This window comes from Triturus cristatus, chromosome 3_2, assembly GCF_964204655.1.
Source record: "Triturus cristatus chromosome 3_2, aTriCri1.1, whole genome shotgun sequence".
Lineage (NCBI taxonomy): Eukaryota > Metazoa > Chordata > Amphibia > Caudata > Salamandridae > Triturus > Triturus cristatus.
This window is the reverse complement of record NC_140584.1, coordinates 336422818-336445291: the sequence shown is the minus strand read 5'-3', so window position 1 is coordinate 336445291 and position 22474 is coordinate 336422818.

Genomic DNA, 22474 nt, shown 5'->3' with positions numbered 1-22474 from the left:
CACCTGGCCTACCCTTGTGGGCACATCGGGTCTCCGGGACCCCTGAGGGGTGGCATTAGCGTTGTCGCCTGCCTCCTCCTGGGTGCCCGGTACACCGTGTCCCTCCTGGCCAGCCTGGCTGCATTGTGGTGGTGGGGCAAGGATCCTGGGTGTCTCCTAGGATGTGGCAGGAGTGGGGGTGGTGGTTGGCCCAGTTGTACCTGACGCAGGTGCTGCAGGTGGTTGGACACCAGAGGGGCCAGGTTGGTCGGGGTCGTCCACAGAGTGGTGAGAGTCGTCCCTGCCGGTGGGATCGTCATCCCGCAGAGCCGGGTCCTGTAAGTCTTCCCCCCCAGTGTTGGGGGGTGATCCACGACGTTGACCTGTGTGTGAGAGAGACAATGTTATTTTTGTTCCATGCAACATCCATGTTTCATTAGTTTCTAAGTTGGCACATTTCCTCTGGGTATTTGGATATGTCTTGCATTCCACTCACAGTGCACTTGCGCATGGGTATGTCCCTTGGCCACAGCTTTTGAGACTTTACCTATGTGTGGCACAGTCTTACTTGCTGCGTCAATTGTGACTGCAGTCAGCAGTGGAGTGTGCAGGTGTGGCGAGCCATGCATTGGCGCCTTCCGTGTTGCACTGTACGTGGGCACATGGAGTTGTTCCACACACTTATATAATGCAGGTAGCTGGCGTTGTGCTCGTGCACAGGTTGGGACATGGCCCAGTGTTTTGCCATGGAGAAGAGAGGGGGATTCAGGCACTGGCCACCCTTGTCTACATGCACGCAGTCCACCTGCTGACGAGCAGACATTCCCACACCCCCCAAGGCTGAATTGGTCTCCCTGTGTGTCCCTTTCTCACTCCCTCTCTGTCCCCCTCTCCCTCCCTCCCTGTGTCAGCCTCCTCCCTCTGTCCATCTCCCTGTGTCTCCCTCCCTCTCTCTCCCCCTCTCCCTCCCTCTGTGTGTCACCCTCTGTCACCTCAGCCCAGCTTCCTAGGCACACACTTTTTGCAGATCTTTGAATGGCCCTTGGCTTGTTGATGTGAGTTTGTTTCTGATCTCCAGGCACCCATTGGGTGTAGTGTCTGTGTCTGCGCTGCTGCTGTGGTGGTGTGTGCTGCCACTCTTTCACAGTGTTGGCTGTTCATTAGCTGCTGTCATGTGCAAAAACGTGCCTTCACCCCCATGTCTTAATGCAAGGCGTCCGCCATTTGCTGGCAAGTCTTTCCTGTGTGGGGACACACTGTTTGTCTGCCTGTGACCTAGGCCATATGGGCAGAGGGCATTGTTGTCTGCTTCTGAGTTGCACTATGTGATTTTTGGGGCACACACTCCCGCCATCCGACTTTCCGTGTCTTGTGTTGGTGTTTTCTGTGGCCTGTGACTTGGCATTGTCCAGCTGGGTGCATGGGGCATGGTGGCGCTAGTGGCATGTGCGTGTTCATGGAGTGTGGTTGAGTCATGCGATATCTTGGGGTGGTTGCGTGCCTGATTGTGAGTTTGGTTGTGGATGACGTTCCCCCCATGTGAGGTGAGTTGTTTGTGTACTCACCCGGGTCTCGGAGTCCTTCTAATCCGTCCACTGACACCACCGGCAGTATGGCGATCACCCTCTCCTCCCAGGGATGGTATTGTACGGGTCTGCGGGGCGGCCCTCCTCCAGTGATGTTGGCCTGGTTGTGGTCGTCGGTCATTTTGGCTCGGACCCTCCTCCGCAGATCGTACCACCTGGCTTGGCATTCATGCCTGGTCCTTCTGATGGACGCAACAGCATTCACAGCATCGACAGTCGTCTGCCACATGGCTGTTTTTTCGGAAATGCTGGTCTGTCTGACCAATGTTCCAAAGAGGTGTGGCTCGACTCTGAGGATTTCATCGACAAGGACCTCCAACTCTTGGCTAGTGAACTTTGGATTCTTGTTAGTGGGCATGGTGAGGGGTGTGGGTGTGGGTGTGGATGGTTGTGGGTGGTGTGGGTGTGGATGGTTGTGGGTGTGTGGGTGTGGTTGTGCAGGTGTGTGTGTGAATGTGATGAGGGGGTGTTTGTGTAGGTGGGTGTGTGAAGGTGTGCAAGTGTAAGGTGTAGTAAAGGTTCAAGTATGGTGCTGTAGGTTGTCTGTGGGGTCTGGCAGCAGTGAGTCTGTTGCAAAGGCTCATGGTTTGTGTCTGTGGGCCCTTTTTATTGGTCAATTGATGGGTGTGGCTGTGTTTGAACTTTGGGTGGGTGTGTTATAAGGAGTGGTTGTGTTTTGGGCCTCTGTTTGGGATTTTGGCAGTTGCAGGTCAGTGAATGTGTTGTATTTGTGCTTGCTGGACATGTTTTGTGGCTTTGTGCCATTCGAATAGTGTATTCTTGTGTTGTTTTGCTTTGTCCTGGTTGTGTACGTGCGTTTTTAGCGTGTGTACGGTGTGTACTTCGGCAATTTTGTTGTACAGTGCTGTCCTTGTGTCTGGCTTGGTACGACTCGTACATGCGCGATGTTGGGTGAAGGTGCTGGTGTTGGGGCCTGGGGTGCGCTCCGTACTTAGAATGTTGGGGTGGGGGTACGCTCCATACGTACGCGGGTGAGGGTACGGGTCGTACATACACGGTTGGGGTGGGGGTACGCTCCATACATACGCGGGTGAGGGTACGGGTCGTACATACACGGTTGGGGTGGGGGTACGGTCCGTACATACACGGTTGGGGTGGGGGTACGCTCCATACATACGCGGGTGAGGGTACGGGTCGTACATACACGGTTGGGGTGGGGGTACGGTCCGTACATACACGGTTGGGGTGGGGGTACGCTCCATACATACGCGGGTGAGGGTACGGGCCGTACATACACGGTTGGGGTGGGGGTATGCTCCATATGTACGCGGGTGAGGGTACGGGTCGTACATACACAGTTGGGGTGGGGGTACGCTCCATACATACGCGGGTGAGGGTACGGGTCGTACATATACGGTTGGGGTGGGGGTGCGCTCCATGCATACGCGGGTGAGGGTACGGGTCGTACATACACGGTTGGGGTGGGGGTACGGTCCGTACATACACGGTTGGGGTGGGGGTACGCTCCATGCATACGGGGTGGGGGTACGGTCTGTACGTACACTGTTGGCATGGGGGGTACGCTCCACACGTACGCGGGTGAGGGTACGGGTCATACATACACGGTTGGGGTGGGGGTACGCTCCATACGTATGCGGGTGAGGGTACGGGTCGTACATACACGGTTGGGGTGGGGGTACGCTCCATGCATAAGCGGGTGAGGGTACGGGTCATACATACACGGTTGGGGTGGGGGGTATGGTCCGTACATACACGGTTGGGGTGGGGGTACGCGCCATGCATACAGGGTGGGGGTACGGTCTGTACGTACACTGTTGGCATGGGGGGTACGCTCCATACGTATGCGGGAGAGGGTACGGGTCGTACATACACGGTTGGGGTGGGGGTACGCTCCATACATACGCGGGTGAGGGTACGGGTCGCACATGCATGGTTGGGGTGGGGGTACGCTCCATGCATACGCGGGTGAGGGTACGGGTCGTACATACACGGTTGGGGTGGGGGTACGCTCCATGCATACGCGGGTGAGGGTACGGGTCGTACATACACGGTTGGGGTGGGGGTACGCTCCATACATACGCGGGTGGGGGTACGGGCCGTACGTACAGGGGTGTACATACACGGGTGGGGGTACGTCTCGTACATACACGGGTGTACATACACGGGTGTACATACACGGGTGGGGATTCGACTCGTACATAGGAGGGCTGGGGGGAGTGTTGGGCGCGTATGCGGGCACATGTCTCCATGGTTGCTATGGGAGTTCGGTGCGGACGGTGTTTTTTCCATCCGGTTGTAACATCGGACGCACGGGATGGATCGTACTAGTGCGGTCGGACTTCACTTTTCACATTTGTACGGTAATTAGTCTGAGGATGTGTCGGACACATTTTCCGACCCGAGGACGTGTGGGGAATAATTCCCAATGCGATTCGTATGGACTTTTTCCCATGCGAATCGTACTTGGCAGTTTGTACGGCACTTGTACGATTCGTACGGTAAAAAGACCGGATACGAGTCGTACGGGGAATTATTTTCCAGGATCGTAATCGGCACCTATATGTCGGCCTTCGATTTATATTATACCTCGGGAAAAATCTCTAAGTGGTCTGGGTCACATGGAAATTCATGTAGCAGATGAGGGGCACTGGCTGCTGATACGATGCACATGTTCTTTGCCTGTCCTAAGCTTGCTAAATATTTACAAGACATTGAATTATTTTTGGGTCAGACCCTCGGCAAGGCGATCTCAATAACATCTGGCCTAGTGATCCTGGGGATAGATCGGACTCAGAACACGGCGGAGTGGACTAGATCGGAAACAGGCTTAGTTTTCATTGCAATGGCCACTTTGAGAGCAGGTATTACATTTCAATGGATTAGTCCCGATCCCACCACGTTCATAAACTGGAGGGCTAGGTTACTTGCTATATGTAGCATGGAATCAGCGGTATACAGATTAAAAAGTCGCAGGAGACGCGAAATGGGGAAAAAATATGGGCGCCAGTAACTAGTTGGGTAGGGTGAACAATGTTTGCACTCGACATATTTGCTATTATGTATTTTGATCTTGTTTAGTTAATAGGTAATGCATCTTTTATGGTTTCAGTTTTTTCCTAGCACTGATTTGCCAATTAATACTCTGATGTATGTTTTGCCATAACTATTGTCATTGAAAATGAATAAATAAAGATTTATATAAAATAAAAAATGTAAAAATGTTTTTAAAAAAAGGAATCCCTGAACTTACAAAAACCGAGATTTGCCTAAAAAAGGAGCAAAAATATCCAAGGGTACCTAGTACACACACGACCACCAAGAATGAAAAAGTCAACAGCACAGTACCAACGGCTTGGGACCTGCAACCAGTGACTGGCCATTACCCATGCGGCTCATGCTCTGTGTGCCACCTGACTAAGACAACCAAAACCCTTAACCTTGACACCAATCTTAACTGGGTCCTGAGGAGTTACACCAATTGCAACATGACACGTCATTTACATGACCGCATGCCCGTGTCACCTTAATACATAGGCATGACCTGTAGAAAAATCAAAGTCCGCATAGGGGAACACCGCAGCAATATCAGATGCAGAAGACTAACTACACAGATGAGTCATCACTTTCATACCGAGGAGCATACAGAAAACGAATTGGAATGGGTCGTCCTTGAAATTTTAGATCACATTGGGAAAGATGAGGAAAGGGCACTCTTCTAGAAAGAACAAAGATGGGTATACCAGTTGAGGCCCTTCCATACAGGTCTTAATGATGATATCCCTTGCCTAGCACTTAACAAGTAGCTGTCTAGAGTCGCTGGAAAGTCCCCACACTGAGGCTGTATTCCTTTACTCCTCATACAATTTTATCAAACTCGCAATACTAGAAGATTCATCACACGAATAGTGACATTTGGAAAACATCACAGGTAACCTTCCAAATGATAATGGCACTATAAGGTAGACTACCTACGTCCCTGACCATATCCCACTAAAAAAGAACTGTAAATCCAAAGAAGTTTTAATGAGCCCAGATACCCTTATGACAACTGTAGGAAGCTGGCTCTGTATATACTATGAAGAGATTTCCCGTGGTGAAAAAATGGTATTGAAGTAGACTGGGTTATTTTCAACAGAAGTACAAAACATAAGCCCATGTGTTAGGATATATCTGATTAGTATAAAAACATACCACTATGTAATTTAAAAAGACATCATATTTTATTAAAAACCAGTTAAAAAACACATAATACAAAAACAAATTTTGATTCGGTGAAATTTTTTTTTTCTATTGCCAGTAAACAAATAAGTTCTGCTAAATCAAAAGGCACAATAGATATATCTTACTTGAATATAATTTTACAGACACGACAGTGCACAATGATTGTGCTCAACGATTAACAAACTCATAAACTAGAAGTGGAGAGACAAAAAAAGACAGTACAATTTGTCATTGATTGACACATCTGCTCATAAATCTCAACAGAGCTTTTCCTATACACAATATGTAGATATAGTGTCTCATCAGAAAAGCTGTTCCCACAGATTGTGTTGTAGTATTGCGTCGACGCGTTTCGATGGTTTTAATCTAATTGTCCATCTTTTTCAAGACAAGAATTGTCTCATCCTCTCAAATTATTGTAGGCACTGAATGGTTGCCGTTGCGATAAGCTCCTGCTAACAAATGTATCAATAGTGCAAAATTACGTTTGTGGCAAAGAATAATCACTTAAAAAAGCATCTACATTGTAAAATGTTAAAAAAGTCTTGTAAATAGCATATAGCATATTATTTGGGCATTTTTTAATTTCTTTCCACGTTTAAATTGATTTTTCAAAATAAACTGTGTCGTATATATTATCATGTGGAAAACATATGCACACAAATTCAAATTGTTTATGTGTTATCCTATCAAATGGGCCATTCAAATCATATTTCTTATTTTTAACGTTTTTTATAGATGCCGCCGCCACTCCCACAGTCTGACGCGGGAAATTTGGAAGCACACCTGATACTGATTTATGTTCCCCACAATGGGCCAATCAGAGCCGGCCTTCTAGGGTTTTTAAATCGGCAAGACACGGGTTTGTTAGACGCTGGCAGTCAGGAAGACGAGAGGACCCCAATTTGCAGTCATCTAAGATCTTTGAGACGGTGAGGTCATTGAGTTAGAGACAATTGGACTATCGGGCTAAAATTTACGCCCTACAAAATAGATTATAGTATTTTCTCTCTACTGGGGTATTAAAGCGTAATGTTAAAAACTATCGAGCTATAAACTATGTCCTACTTAACAGTATTTCTACTTGATTATGGTACTATAGCGTAACGTTAAAAAACTTTCATTTTTAGGTCAATTTGAGTTTAAACAGAGAGGCAAACATTACAACCAGGAAGCGATATATGCTTACCTTATCCGGAATTAAAGAAACAACAACAAAAAAGTGGCTTCCCCGTAAAACACGGTAGGCATTTAAACTCTAATGCTCTATAACAATAATTAAAAACGAAAATATTATGTTTAGACATAATCAAATGGTTAACGTTTCAGGCAAGAATCACCGAAGAGAAAGAAAGGAGAAGGGTCAAAGATCATTCTGCACGTATTTTGACGGCAATACCGCTTGACAAGGTGATGAGATTCAGTATGCTGTGAATCCGTCGTGATATAAAAAACGTTAAAAATAAGAAATATGATTTGGTGCTTAAATTTAAAAATAAAAATAAAAAATTTTTTTTTTTGGCTTATTCCAGTAGAGATGTACTAGTGACAAAAAGGCTGAGGATTATCCTATATATAATATATGGTGGTACGCAAAGCAGATTAAGAAACCAAGGATGTCAGGTGCATGTAAGATAGGACTATTAAAATCTGGCCAACTTTGAGGCTTAGTAACATATTGTCTTTTCAGATGTTGTTGATACAATTACAAGAATAAGTAGATAATCCCCGAATCTGAAGAATCCAAGACATGCTATAAGGTAATCCCTAAATCCTACCAAACGTAAGACTCACTAACCCCTGAGCCCTATATGTTTGAATGGCCCATTTGATAGGATAACACATAAACAATTTGAATTTGTGTGCATATGTTTTCCACATGATAATATATACGACACAGTTTATTTTGAAAAATCAATTTAAACGTGGAAAGAAATTAAAAAATGCCCAAATAATATGCTATATGCTATTTACAAGACTTTTTTAACATTTTACAATGTAGATGCTTTTTTAAGTGATTATTCTTTGCCACAAACGTAATTTTGCACTATTGATACATTTGTTAACAGGAGCTTATCGCAACGGCAACCATTCAGTGCCTACAATAATTTGAGAGGATGAGACAATTCTTGTCTTGAAAAAGATGGACAATTAGATTAAAACCATCGAAACGCGTCGACGCAATACTACAACACAATCTGTGGGAACAGCTTTTCTGATGAGACACTATATCTACATATTGTGTATAGGAAAAGCTCTGTTGAGATTTATGAGCAGATGTGTCAATCAATGACAAATTGTACTGTCTTTTTTTGTCTCTCCACTTCTAGTTTATGAGTTTGTTAATCGTTGAGCACAATCATTGTGCACTGTCCTGTCTGTAAAATTATATTCAAGTAAGATATATCTATTGTGCCTTTTGATTTAGCAGAACTTATTTGTTTACTGGCAATAGAAAAAAATTTTTTCACCGAATCAAAATTTGTTTTTGTATTATGTGTTTTTTAACTGGTTTTTAATAAAATATGATGTCTTTTTAAATTACATAGTGGTATGTTTTTATACTAATCAGATATATCCTAACACATGGGCTTATGTTTTGTACTTCTGTTGAAAATAACCCAGTCTACTTCAATACCATTTTTTCACCACGGGAAATCTCTTCCTACCCTAAAGTAGTACTCTATTCCCCTGGTTGGTCAAAGGGGTCACTCTCATTTCTACTTTAAACATCTGTATATACTATACCAAAGTAAGGTATAGTGTACACAGAGTAAAGTGGATCCCCAAAGGCTTACATAGGTTAAAGTAAGTAAGTAATTTGTTTTAATTGTTTTTGATTAATTAAAACCATTACAAAAATACACTCTGCTAAAACATTTTTGGGTTAATTGGCCTTTTTCAATCAGTACTCTATTAAAATTCTTATAAATTAAGAAATACAGAAATGTAAATAAAAAAAAAAAAGCAAAGTTCCCAGTGTTTCCATTTTGGTCTAAGCCTCTGGAGTCGTTACACAGATTACAGTTCGGAAAGATTGGAGTTTTTTGTTGTTTTTATGCTCCCACAGGGTGCCACTGGGCCTTGCTTAGATGCTGCTAGTATCAGGAACTTGACTAGCTTCCCATTTAAATGCGGGTCACTTGGATTAAAGCAGGCAAGTACTGCTTGTCTCCGGGTACGAATGCCTGGTTCCTTAAAGTGCTTTTTAGGAGGTTGCCCTTTCCTCTTTTAGCTTAATGCAGGAGAATATTAAATGTTAAATATCTTCATTTCTGACTCCGCATAGCCTGCATAATTTCCCGCTATTCTCTCTCAGCCACGGTGGGAGATGAGGTATGGCTGGAAAGATTCCTAACCTGTATTTTAAAAAGGATTCTTTAGTCTATATATAGTATAGGTATAGTGTACAAAGAGTAAAGTGGATCCCCAAAGGCTTACATAGGGTAAAGTAGATAATACCTTACTCTCTATTTGTGGTAGTGTGAGCGAGCAGTAAGGCTTTATCAGAGGGTAGTGTTAAGCATTTATTGTACACACTCAGGCAAGAAATGATGTCACACATTCAAAGACTGAACTCAGAACAATTGTGTGTATAAAAAGTATTTCTTTTGTTGTATTTTATTTTTTAGAACAAAGCAGGTCTTGGTACAGGTAAGTGGAATTACACATTTCAAGATAAATTGATCAACAAGCAAGCTGAATAAAAATGACTTTTGTTACATGTTTCTAAAATATTCAAATATAGTTGAAATTACTTTTGGATTACTTTTTAGATTACTTTTTCTACTCAGTGTGATATGCCTAGATATCACACTCGGACATTTTTCAGATAAAAGGTAAGTAAAACAGTTTTCACAAAAATACAGTTTCTTATGTTTCCATACAAACACCATCAACACTTAGAAGTTTTTCAGAAAAAAACAGTCAATTCAATCCTATGGAGAAAAATTAGGTTATCGGTTTGCGGGGAAGTAAACGGTCTTTGGGGCTGAGTTTCTGGGGTTAGAACAAGGGTTCCCCCGGGTTGAGGGTGCAGTCAAAAAGCACCCTCTGTGGCACTAGGGCAGCCGGGTACAGAGTGCTGAGGGACACTGTTATCCAATGGGGGATAGAAAGCCTCCGGTTGGTGGCTGCTCACGGGCACGTCACTTGGATGTGGGAGCAAAGCTCCTAAGGTTTAGCTCAGGGCAAAGGGGGATCCGAGTTAGCACACAAGGCACACCCACAGCGGCACAGCGGCGGCCGGGTGCTGATTTGGCTTCAGAAGCCCTGTTGTTTTCAATGGGGCTTGCCGGTTTTGGTTTTGGCTGCAGGCTCGGTCCAGGAAGTCTTCTGGGAGGAACCAACAGCTAGGCAGGTAAGTTAGAAGGCTTGGGGACGTAGGTGCACCTCAGGTCCTCATCTCCAGGGTGCAGGGCGGCCGGATGCAGGGTTGCCTTTTGAGATCGTATTTCACCTTACTAGGCTACTCCCGGTTAGGAGGGGTCTCCGTGTAGAGGCTGCAGGCGACGTCGGGGAGTCCTGGAGGGGTCAACCCATGGTGGACTCCGACTCTGGAGCGCTGGGGGACCTTGCTGGAACCAGTGGGCTACTCGGAATCAGGCAGTCATCGTTTTGCAGTGGTGGTTACAGGTGTTGGGTTTCTTTGTCCTCAGCAGGCTCAGAGCTTCTGTTCACAAGAGATCCAGTCTTTGTTGAAGGCAGTCAGTCCTCCCAGGGATTCTGGAGGTCGCTGGCTGCACGAAAAGGCGACTTTTGGTGCAGGATCTCTGGAAACTGCAGGCGGGCCGGTAGGGTTGGGACCAAGTCAGTTTTTCTCCGCAGTCTCCTCTCCTGGGCGTCTTCTTTCGTCCTTCTTCATAGGTTGCAGGAATCTGCCTTCTTAGTTCAGGACTTCCCCCTAAATACTGTATTTAGGGGGCGCTTTAGGGGTCTTGAGGTCCTTGGGGTGCTCACCCCACGTGGGGGAGTGGGCACAATTCCTAACCCTGATTGGAGAGTGCCCGCCATCTGCAAGATGGTGGGTACTGAAGAGTGGGCTTCACCTCACCTCCGCCACCTGAGGGGCGGTGTTGGCAGAGGTCGGCATACCTTCTGGGCTGTAATTTTTCTCACCTGTCTTACCGCCGAAAAGGAGGAGAGTCAGGAAGGGGGCTTGCTCCTGATAGCAGGAGAGGCTGGGGGTCGTGTTAAAAGGTGGCAAGCGCCCCTGCCACAAATGGCTCTTCCTGACCCGGGGGAGGTGTGACCACCTCCGCCCAGGAAATGCTTTGTTTCTGGGCCCAGGGAGCGAAGGCTCCCACTCCAGTGGTCCAGAAACATGTCTCGTGGTGGCAAGGCTGGTGTTTACTAGTCAGGGAACCACCAGAGGTTGGTCATTTTTCAGGGGGCATCTCTAAGATGCCCTCTGAGTTCATGGCATAATAAATCACACACTGGCATCAGTGTGGGTTTATTATACTGAGACGTTTGCTACCAAACTTCCCAGAATTCAGTAAAGAAATTATGGTGCTGTGGGGTTCGTAATGACAAACTCCCAGACCATATACTCTTTATGGCTTTACTGCACTTACAATGTCTAAGAATGGACTTAGACACTGTAGGGGTACAGTGCTCATACAACTGTACCCTCACCAGTGGCATAGTGCACCCAGCTAGAGGGGTGTCTTACCTATAACATAGGCAGTGGGTTGCAGGCATGGCATACAGGCATGTGTGCCATGTGGACTCTTCACTTTTCTTGGCACCAAAACACGCAGTCTGCAATGGCAGTGTGTGTGTGTTAAAGTATAGGACCTTAAGGGTGGCACAATATGTGCTGCAGCCCTTAGAGGCCTTCCCTGGTCACAGTACCCTTGGAACCCATAGTACCTTTTACAAGGGACTTACTTGTGGCCAGAGAGGTGCCAATTGAGAGTACAAAGGTACAGTTTAGGGAAAGAACACAGCCCATGGGAATCTGATTGGCAGGGACCCTGGGCACATCAAGTCAAAGTGCATCAGAAATCTGGCAAAAAGTGTGGGGGGGGGGTTACTGCAACAGAAACCCACTTTCCTACAACAACACACTATTGAAAGTTCCTAACAATGAAGTGACATCCTTTATGGCCGGTACTTATGACAGCTGAGTACGTTTCTATCATGGGGAAACAGCATTATGTGTGTTAAAAAGTACCTTTCTGTGCACACCCTTGTAGACATAGTTCATTGCTAGCCCGTCAAATCTGTATAGTTGTTTCCTTGTATAGTATATCCTATGCAGTATCGTAAGCTGAATTAGCCTAAAGTTAGATTTTATCAGTACCTCTCCAGGGAATCTTCCTCCCAAGTTTCGGCATCCATTGCTCCTACGTCTTAATCCCATCTAACTCTTTGGGTCGTCAGTCATCTTTGTATGTTGATCATTCATGTGATGTATGCTAGGAAGATTGCTTGAGATATTGTGTCTGTTTCTAGTGGTCTTCGATCCATAGGTGGTGTTTTAATTATTTAATTATTATTCATAGGCATGCAGCCATGGAGTTTTTGAGCTGTAAATCCCTGAATGTCTGTCACTCGTGTAGCTGGCTTTCGGTCTGTAGGTGTGTGACTGAGACCACATACTTCGCCTATTAAAGAGATCCCAATATCATACAATTGTCTACAGCCTGATAATATATTTATATCCTTAAGTCATTCATGCATCCAACATTTTGTTATTTAGCTTATGCCATGTTTCCACTACTGTGATGGTGCCAGGATGTGCAACATGTGTAATGTGCCACCTTTCAGCACATGCACATATTCTTAATCTCTTATAATATATATCTATCTGTTTCAAGGGAGAATTTGTTTAATTGAGCAAACATCCGTCCATTTACTCTGATTATATATGCTGCTTGTTTAATATTTTCTTATGTTAGATAATAATGCTATTCCACCACCATATGTAGCCCTTTGAGGTGTCATCGGTGTAATTTCACCCAGAGCAATGATCTAATCATTTCATCTGTTTTCATGAAAAATAGACTCAAGAATAGTATCCAGTGTGTTTCCTAGCATGTATAGTAGTTATAAATTGTAATCATTTTATAAAGAGCCGCACAGCTTAACACTAAGCGAGGAAGTTTGGAGTAGGAGATTGGGAGATAAGAAGGAGGTGCAGAACACCTTCATGCAAAAGAGATGAGTGGAAATGAATGCTCTGCTGCAGGTCTCTCCCCAGGAGTGCGGCAGCAAAGCCAGCGATGAGCTGTGAAAGGAGGAGATTCCCATGCATAAGGCATCATCAGAGAGGCAGGAGGGCCTCTCCATGGTTAAAACTGCAGGCATCTCAGAAGTGAGGAACATAGATTAACTAAAAGGCTACAAAATACTTCACTAGTGCTCACAAAGACAAATACGCAGAGGTGTTACCTGGAGTTCAACTGGGAAAGCAATGCCTTCTGGAGGCTTCCCAGAAAGGGGTTCTGCACCTCCAAACGTTGTAGATTGCACATTCACCACCTTTGGTCTGAGGGAGATTGCCAGGCCCGTATGACTTATACTCATGCTCCCTCTTGCAACTCATTAATCCATGTTTAGACCTGGACTCTGCTGTCGAATGGAGTACAACTAGTTGGAAGACTTTTTCCCGGTTTGTTTTGCGGGATTCATGGCTTGGCCTATGTCTTTGAATAGTGGATTGCACACTGGAATGTCTTCTAACACGGTAACCCTTGACAGGCAGCTCTTAGCAGATAGACTACTTGTACCGGCGTGCCATACACCAATAAATAGCCTCCTTGGAAAGCAGGGAGGAAGAGCTAGAAGAATCAAGGCTTTTAAGGTTGAGTTTACCTGATGTGGTTGCAAAAGAACTGTTGTTAGCCTACCAAGTCTTACAATGGGCTTAAAGAAGTCAGCTCATTGCTTACCATTGGTTTACATTATTGTTACTCTGATTTGCTTGCCTCTTTTTCATTAGCTTGCCTTGTCCATCTTGTGGCTGCCCATCCTATGTAGCCTATCCTCTTTACTTGTGTCCTTCCACTGCTCACTTTTAGGGAAAAAGGCTTTTTCCCCTTAAGAACTCCACAATGGTGTATGTGCTTTCCATTTGTCTCCCTCGTGTGCTTCACTCCCCTCATGTGTTGCTCCCGCTCGCCTGTGTGCTTCTCTCACCCCCAAGTTGTGCTCTCTTTCCAAGGTGCTTCCTGCACCATCCACATAGCTTTCTGTCGCCTGTGTTCTTCTTTACCCCGTGCTCCATGTTGGTCTCGCTTGCCCGTGTGCTTCTTCCTTGTCCTCCATATTGCTTCCCCCCACCTTCTGTGTTGCTTCACCTCACCTGCACTCTCTGTGTTGCTTCGCCCTACAGGCATTTCAACATTGTTTTTGCTTTTGCACCTCTTTGTTTTCATTTACAGATCAATCTCAGATCAGTAAATATAAAGAAAAATAGGAACCCACGTCATTTTGTAGGTGCACACATGTGGGGTGACACTTGTGCTTGTCTACAAAATGACACGGTTGCACCAGCCATGTTATACTTTTTTTAGGTCGGGCGTAGCGGCAGCACGCATTTGCTATTCGCTCTGCGAGGCATGCTGTATTGAGGTATGCACTGGAAGCTCCGCCCACTCTCCGCCCATATTTATCATTGGCTTGTGTCATTGTCCTTCGTAAATGCTGGCTTCTGATTCGCTATTAGGCTTGCTAGTCCCTCCTTAGTACCACCTTGTCTTCATTTGTAACCTCCCATGAGGACTGGCCCTTTTACTTCGGTTGTTACACGGTACTGTTCTTAAGTCTATCAGCACTATTTTCTTTAATGAGTTTCTCCTACTGCAGGAGGGTTTCTAATGCGCAGGGAGTTGGTTGAAGACCTTAAAAATCTGGCACTGGTATGCACTCCGATGAAGAAGTGTTACCTACGCCCTCCATAACCCTGAATACCATTTGCGAGAAGTTTATCACACATTTACACAAATTAACCTGTATTTGTAGACCTCACTTTCACCCGAGGGGACCTTGGCGCTGCATAACAGATTGCTACCCGACTCAATAATACTTAATATTATCAATCAAAAGGATAACAAGCTTCATGGACCCACCGTAGTTAGCCAATAATTACTTAGTATGTATTTGAGGTCATAGTTGCTGGCAAGAACAGCTGTTACCCACTGCCACAAAAACCATGGATCCCCACCGTAGGCTATGACTCAGAATGAGAAAGTGACATGCCCTTTTTATTTCCCTCCAGTTCTACCTTCCAATAGGCTGAAATGCCATCAAGGTTTTACTAAAAGTGTTAATAACTTAAATAGGTAACATGACTATACTGTAAGGAAAACCTCTACTCAGACCCTTAAAAGTGTGCACGTATGCCTTTGTGAAAACCACCGGGGGGGGGGGGGATTTGCACTCCTGGCTGGCATATTTATATTTACTGTCGCCGACTTCACTGCTCTAAGCGCAAAGAAATCGGCAGCGTAAAATCTCACAGAATTCTGTGCCATGGAGATTCCAGCCTCACCCTTCCGGGCACACCTGGGCTTAGCACCGGGCACCTTACCTTTAAATAAACCCATACGCGGATGAGACAGAGGCTCGTTTAACAAGGAGTTGTTACATTCTTACACATCCTCGCTGTGAGCATGCGTGCTCTGATGAGCTCCCCTCACGAGCGTCCACACGTGTGCCTGTGATCGTAAGCGCCTGCCTCTGATCGGAGGAGAGATTAATGGAAACACCAGTCGAGCGCACCGCGGTGATCCGGCGCAGCGTGAAAGGCAAATACTCCACCACGTTACTGACTGAAAATGCAAACCTTGCCATGACATGCACAATTTATTACTCGGGCACCCAGAAGGCATGGGTCACATGGCAATGTTCCGCAATCCATCCGAGAGATTCGTTGCCTTGAAATACTGAATGTGTGCACCACTTCAACACAAACCAAACCCATATACACCGATGGATTCATTCATCGACGTTCCGCGTCAAAGACTGACAAGCTATGCATATAACAACGCTGTATAATCTCCTACGGAAAAAGGGAAATTCAAAACCGCTGGAGCCCTGGCAAGGCTTCCTCCAGACATGAACTTTAAATCGCTTAAAACAGGATGCAGTGGAACAATATCACCGTTTAAGGGTGAACATTCCCAGTGGTTTGATTCATAACTCCCGCAAAGCCCATGCATCATTTCAGAACAGAGAATGCAGCCCAGTAGACTTTCAATGATTACGTTTCCCTCAGAACACTTCCAAATAAAACAATCTTATTTAAAAATTCCTGGGCAGCACACAATCTCAGCACAGTGAGTGCTTTACTGAACACACAAGTATAGGGCGGGAGAGCGCTTATCGACCTCTGGATAGAGAAGAGTAACAGAAAGGACACCTGCCGTCTGGAAATTAGCATCTAAGACAAAATATTTTCTGCCCTTGCAAAGTGAAACTAAGGCCCATGTGCCCGACTCCCAGAAGGAACACAAAGCATAACACCGGCCACCCTCAGCACGACTCACTGACGATATACCCGCTTTTAAAGACTCATTGTTCAGTATTATATAGTGCAATCTTGAGTACCAGTTACAGAACACAAGCGCATATTCATTTTTGAACCCTCCGGATCTTTGCGGACCTCAGGCTCGAAACTGCATTCTCAGCCCATGTGAGCCAGGCGCGCCTTGCACACAAACAGAACAAGCATTTGCAATGCAATAGGTCTCGCAGTTACACGAGTTAAAGCTATTGGCATTGTAAATGACAATGCCAATAGGCATTGTTATTTGCAATGTCAATAGCTCAAACTCGCGTAAATGCGAGACCTAATGCATTGCAAATGCTTGTTAATGGAAAGTTGAAGAATTACGATATCCTTTTACAAATTATTTCGTTATTTAAGAAAGCACAGCTGTACACACTGAATGTCATTTCAGCTGTGGTTTATACATATACGCCACCGGGAAAAAGGCATGCGCGGATGAATGAGAGTGTTGGTGATACATTTTAATATGCTTTTTTTTATTGTCAGACGAAGATGTAGTGACAAACTTTAATAGTCTGCTTATTGGTGTTTTTAAAATATGAAATAAAAGAATGTTTCCAAACGAACGCGCTGACAGTTTGATCAACGGAAATCATCAACATACGATTAATTCGATTACCTCCATTGCACAGGGGTAAATACGTGTGTTTGGAGCCGGAAAATTAACTCCCTCGGCCAGCGGATATCGGATCGGTTTTCAGTCTCCACCATATGAATCAAAATTGAACACAATAACAGACCATTCAAAGAGACACTACTTTAAAAAAAAAAAATTGGAAGTGTCCCTATTTCCCCGAAACGGTCCCAGTTTTGTAAGATAAGTTGAAGAAAGTAGGAACGTCCGTTCTTACCTTTATTTCAATTTTCTATAGTGTTAACTTGGCCCGAGGTCACTGGAGCAATTTACAGGAGACGCAGGCTAGATACATAGATGTATAGGGATTCAGAGATTACGAGATATGCCCAGAATCACAGGGTGTTGTCCCGAGGCCGGGATTTAAACCTGACTCCTTAGTTCCAAAGCCAACACCGCTAGCCGCTAGGTTGTTGTATATGGCTTCAGTGAGCTGTAAAACGGGTTGCTTGGATTTTGGAATGCTCCGTTGGGGGGAGTATGGTGTGTGTGTGTTGTGGGGGGCTGTTTGGACATGCCTGGAGCTAATTACAGGCCGTGGCGGGCATGTCCAGCCTGGGATAACAGCAACAGGGAGGCATCTGTCTGTCCCAGCGCAGCACTTGGTGACTCATTCTCGAAGGAAAAACCTAAGGAGCAACAAACGGGCGTTGAGGAGAGTGGTCGGGACGAGACAGATGCACCGCCCTCTCTGTGGGGGGTGGGGGAGGGGGCGAGGGCGTGCATTAGCATCTGCGCAAGCAACATCCCCAGTCATTAATACTTTTTGGGTTCCGGAGTAGCGTGCTCCTCACCGAAAAGCGCATTGATGTCTCGTCAGTAGTAAGCGCTATATAAGTGCGATTAACACGCAGTAATATCATGCACGCCAGGTAAATACCAGTAAAAAACACACACAAACACCGACACACGAATAGTCCCACCAGAAAAGCAGGCACAGAATGGCATGAATGAACGGCCTGACAAGTGCATGCAATGCAGTGTTTTACGTGGAGATACAGAAGTGCAGGGACTGACTCTTGAGAGTGCTGCTTTCTTTTGAGAAGTGCAATTAAATGCATTGCAGCAGTGCTGAGACATACAGGTACTGTCCCTTTCAAATGAAGGAATGGCAGGTACTCAGTACGGGTAGTACCTGCCCATTTCAAGCACTGATGCAATGGAATTCTAGAAGTGCAGGCACTCACTCCCCCAGAGTACCTGCCTGCTATTTGAAAGTGCTGGTACTCTTCCATTCAAAGGCTTACACCCCTGCTGAGAAGCAATAGGTCTCGCAGTTACACGAGTTAAAGCTATTGGCATTGTAAATGACAATGCCAATAGGCATTGTTATTTGCAATGTCAATAACTCAAACTCGCGTAAATGCGAGACCTAATGCATTGCAAATGCTTGTTAAAAGTAGGTGCTGAGACGGGTCCCTATCGTGCTGACCTACTGCTAACTGCCGTGCAGGAGGAGGATATATACATCAGTTCTGCCGCGATTGCCTGTTCGGTGAAGAAGTCATATTGCCCCAAGAAGAGTGTGATCCTTTTCCTCGCCTAAGGGAGGAATTCGTGCTCGTTTGCCTCCATCACCTCCCCACAACAGCTGCTGTCTGTCTGCTGAGAGGCTGTGTGAGTTGGCGGGCAGCATAAAGAAACACATACAGCGCTATCCGCAGGACACCGATGACCGATGCACTTTGGCCCATCAAGGTATGATGGGGCCCACAACATGCCATGACCCCTACCTAATGAGGTACCAGTAAGCTGCCCCCACCTGCCAGCGCACATGAGTGGCACTACTGTCAGAGTTACTCTCCTATGCCACGGTCTCTCTGGTGGAGGCCCTCTCCCCCACTTTCTTAGTGTATTAGGACATGATTTGTGGCTGCATGTCTGCACTCCATCCTTTCTATCATTCATTAGTGTGCCAAGGAGATTTACTGGAAGACACCATTTAAAATTAGGGATTTTTAATAAAACTGAAGTTTCAGTTTGATTGAGTAAACGAGTGATCAGTTGAGCAAACCGAGTCAGTGAGTAAGAGTGCACTAGAAAGTGAGTAGGTGAGTGAGTGCCTGTCCTTTTGGAGCGAGTTAGACATTGAATGAATGAATAAATGCCTATATGAGTGAGAGAGGGAGCGAGCATGTATTGAACCAAAGATGCACTTCTCATTCTCAAGGCCCTGTCCTAGACAGGGGGATTGTCGCATTGAGACTTCAGAATCATGGAACATAATTGATGTCTGTTTCTTGTGAGCAAAGAGGCTTTTATTCTTCAATTTACTTACTATTCTTTCAACGGGCAATGAGGAACTTTGTCATTCAAATGCAATAACTCCCATGATAGCTAGTGGAAATTCATCTCCGAAAAAGGCATCCTTTACTTTATATACATCAAGTGTGGTTTAAAATACAAATCCACATATACTCCTGATAACAGCTGCTGGCAATGCCGTGTTTGATCTTTACTCCAGATGTGTCCTGAGAGAGGTTTAAAGGGTCTCTTTCATTCCGTCGCCCGAAGGAGCTCCGGGCTCGAACAATGTGCCCCTGATGCTGGCGCAGGCTTCCTGGCAGCCGACCCCAACAATGGCTTCCTCAGCAGCCACGCGCACAGCTGGAGCACATGGGGTGCAGGACAGGAGCGCGACTGTCAACATGGGCCTGGGTGTCAGTGCATCGGGTTTACATCTTTATCACAGGAATCGCTAATTCAGGAAATTACATATGGCAATTAAACGGAAGGTGTTATTGGTATAGAGCCAGAGCTTAATTTGAGCCGGTGTTTGCAGCTGGGGCCTGCATCATACTTTGACACAGCAAGAGGGTGGAAAAAACACGAGGGAGGGAGAAGGGGGAAGAGAAAGAGGGAGAACAGTGATAAAGAGCGAAAACACGTGTAAACAAGCCCTTCGAGTGTAAAAGAGAAGGAAATATCTGTCTCCGGAGACTCTGATGGGTTTTGAAAGGCTGAAAGAGAGAGAGAGTGTGTGGAGTGTGTGTCACAGTGTGTATGTGTGATAGCGATGCGTATATGTTTGCGGTGCATTTGCACACGTGCTTGTGTCCATGTATGCACTCGCACGCATACACATACACAAGGGTATGTATTTATGTGTGTGAGTAACGGGGGGTTGCAAAAGACGGGGCAACACCAACTATTTCAGTTAGTCCAAGAAAGGGGTGTGTGGCGGCCTGAATGGGTGCCCCCTTTGGAGGCACAGCGGAAGCCAGCACTGCCGGAGATCAAAGTCACGGGCTTGCTGAACAGCAAGCAACAGCGCCGTCTGCCTCCCCGCCGCCCTCTCAGCGCCAGACGCCATTCACCAAAGGATCATGAAGTGTCACAGGCTGCGTCCCACCACCAACACCAGCAACATCACGGTCCACTTTCACTTTCGTCCGTTGTTAAAGCTTTATTGTCTTTATGGGGCCATGTGTTTGAAACACATGGCCCCATAAAGATAAGAAAGCTTTCAGGCGGGGGAGCGGACCCTTTGAAGTAGTATGATGCCGAGGCTGTGGCCAGTGGGCTGAAGCGCTTCCCCAAACGGATTGCATGGCGGCACGATGCGCGTGATTGTGCGCGTGCTAGCCATGCAATCCGCTTTTGGCGCACATGCACTGTATCTCTACTTTCAATATCCTTGAAACATATATTTGCAGTAAATCGCCAAGATATAATCTCAGTACATTTTCCTTAAATACCCCAGCCTCGCCTTAATTTTTTTTAAAAGGCACTATTTAAAATAGGAACTGCGCACTGAAACGCAAGCGGTGTATGGACCGGTTTGTAATGGTTTTCTAAAGATGTGCCTCTAAAATAATATTCTGCTTCATTGGCCGATGCAGTTAATTTGTTATTAAAGCTGCATCTTCCGGACGTGAGTTTTCTTTATCCTAGCTTTGATCTGTAAGCAGGGTCCCTACAATGATGTATGGAGAGTCTGTGTTTAGCGTGCGAGGTGTGTAAAGTTCAAACATGTAACTGAATTTCTCCAAGTTAAGGCATGGATTGGAGCAAATTGGCACCAGTGCGAAGGGATTGCCTTCCTCTTTCCGAACTTGTTTAAAATGCACACACCCGGCTGTAAAAAAACCAAGCAGTAAAACGAAAAACGGTTTCATTTATTGTTAAAAGTAAATCTTCCAGCTAAGAAGCACAAATAAGGTTAAATTAAAATGATACGTGATAGCAAAAATTTAATTATGTTTAATATTTTAAAGCAAACACGTGGCTGCCAAGTTTAAAAGAGGTCATGTTTTTTTCTCGTTTTAATTTTTGTTGTATGTATTTGCGGTATACAAAAAAACAACCCAAAAAAACATTGCTAATGCGGATTCCCTCAGAAAATGAATGTTTTACAAATGAGTAAACTGGCCTACTAGCACTAGTGCTAAACAAAAGTGACTTTATTCTTGTGTAAAAATATCTGGAGATGAGATGGGTGGGAACTGAGAGGAAACGATGCGTTTCCGACTCAGGGGCCTGTCTGCTTGTGAAGTATGAGCCCTTCGGCTTCTGTGCATTCGTAGCTTGAGTTGCAGTGAAGGCTTAAAAAAGTCTGGCCTTGGAGTCGATAAGCAGAGCCTTTGTTTTAGCTCATCGGACCCCTTAAACTCGCAGCGCAGTACCAAAGATTCTACAAAGGATGCTGCAAGGGGGATTATGGGTCGCTTGAGCTCTTCCTGAAAGGTAACCAAGCTTCCTAAATCCACCCCCTCTGGCCGCGCATGACTAAGGGATCAGATAACGCTGCAACACAATAGAGCAGAGGGAAGGCGAGTAAGGGATCCTGCTGACACAGGACCACACAATGCTGGGGGGAGGGAAGGAATGTGAGGTTTGTATAACGAGCCGTACAAAGCACATGCCATCACATCAAAGCGGCCGTGCGGCCGCGAAATTGAAAGTGATCGTGATCAAAGCGGCCGTGCGGCCGCGAAAGTGAAAGTAAGCGCGGCGCGAGCGCCCGCGCACATGCACTGTAGCTTTAGGCCACGGCAGCACTTTGTAAAGCCCAATAAATAATAATAATACAGCATTTTGTAGAGCGCGAACAGCTACCTCACAAGGAGGTGTCCCGGCGCTGAAGACCGCTGGGGAACCCATCCTGGCTTTCCCTGTGAGATGGTCCCTTTCTGGGTATCTCCAAGGTGAAACCAGGCATCCCCGGCGTCTGTGGGAGGCCGTTGTAGAGATGAGGCAAGCTTAATGCCCAGAGTTGCCGAGTGTGTTCCTGGTTAGAGTAGGTACCGAAGCGAGAATTATCGAGTCCGTTTTGACCCTGGTCCACAACCCTGCCGCGTTGGGAATTGAACCCTGGTCCCTGGCCGAATCTCTGCTTACGGGTCTGCCACCTCTAACCAGTGAGCCACACCTCTCCACAGATATAATATGTCTCTTCGAGCCTTTGGCTCGCGAGACCTAAAAACTATGTGCGGAGTACAATGCAAGGTGACACTAATGCAGTCAATTTTGTGGGGCGCACGTTTTTTAACTAAGGATCTGACAGCGATATTCACCTGAATATTTTTGAATATTGCCGCCCGGAATGCTCCC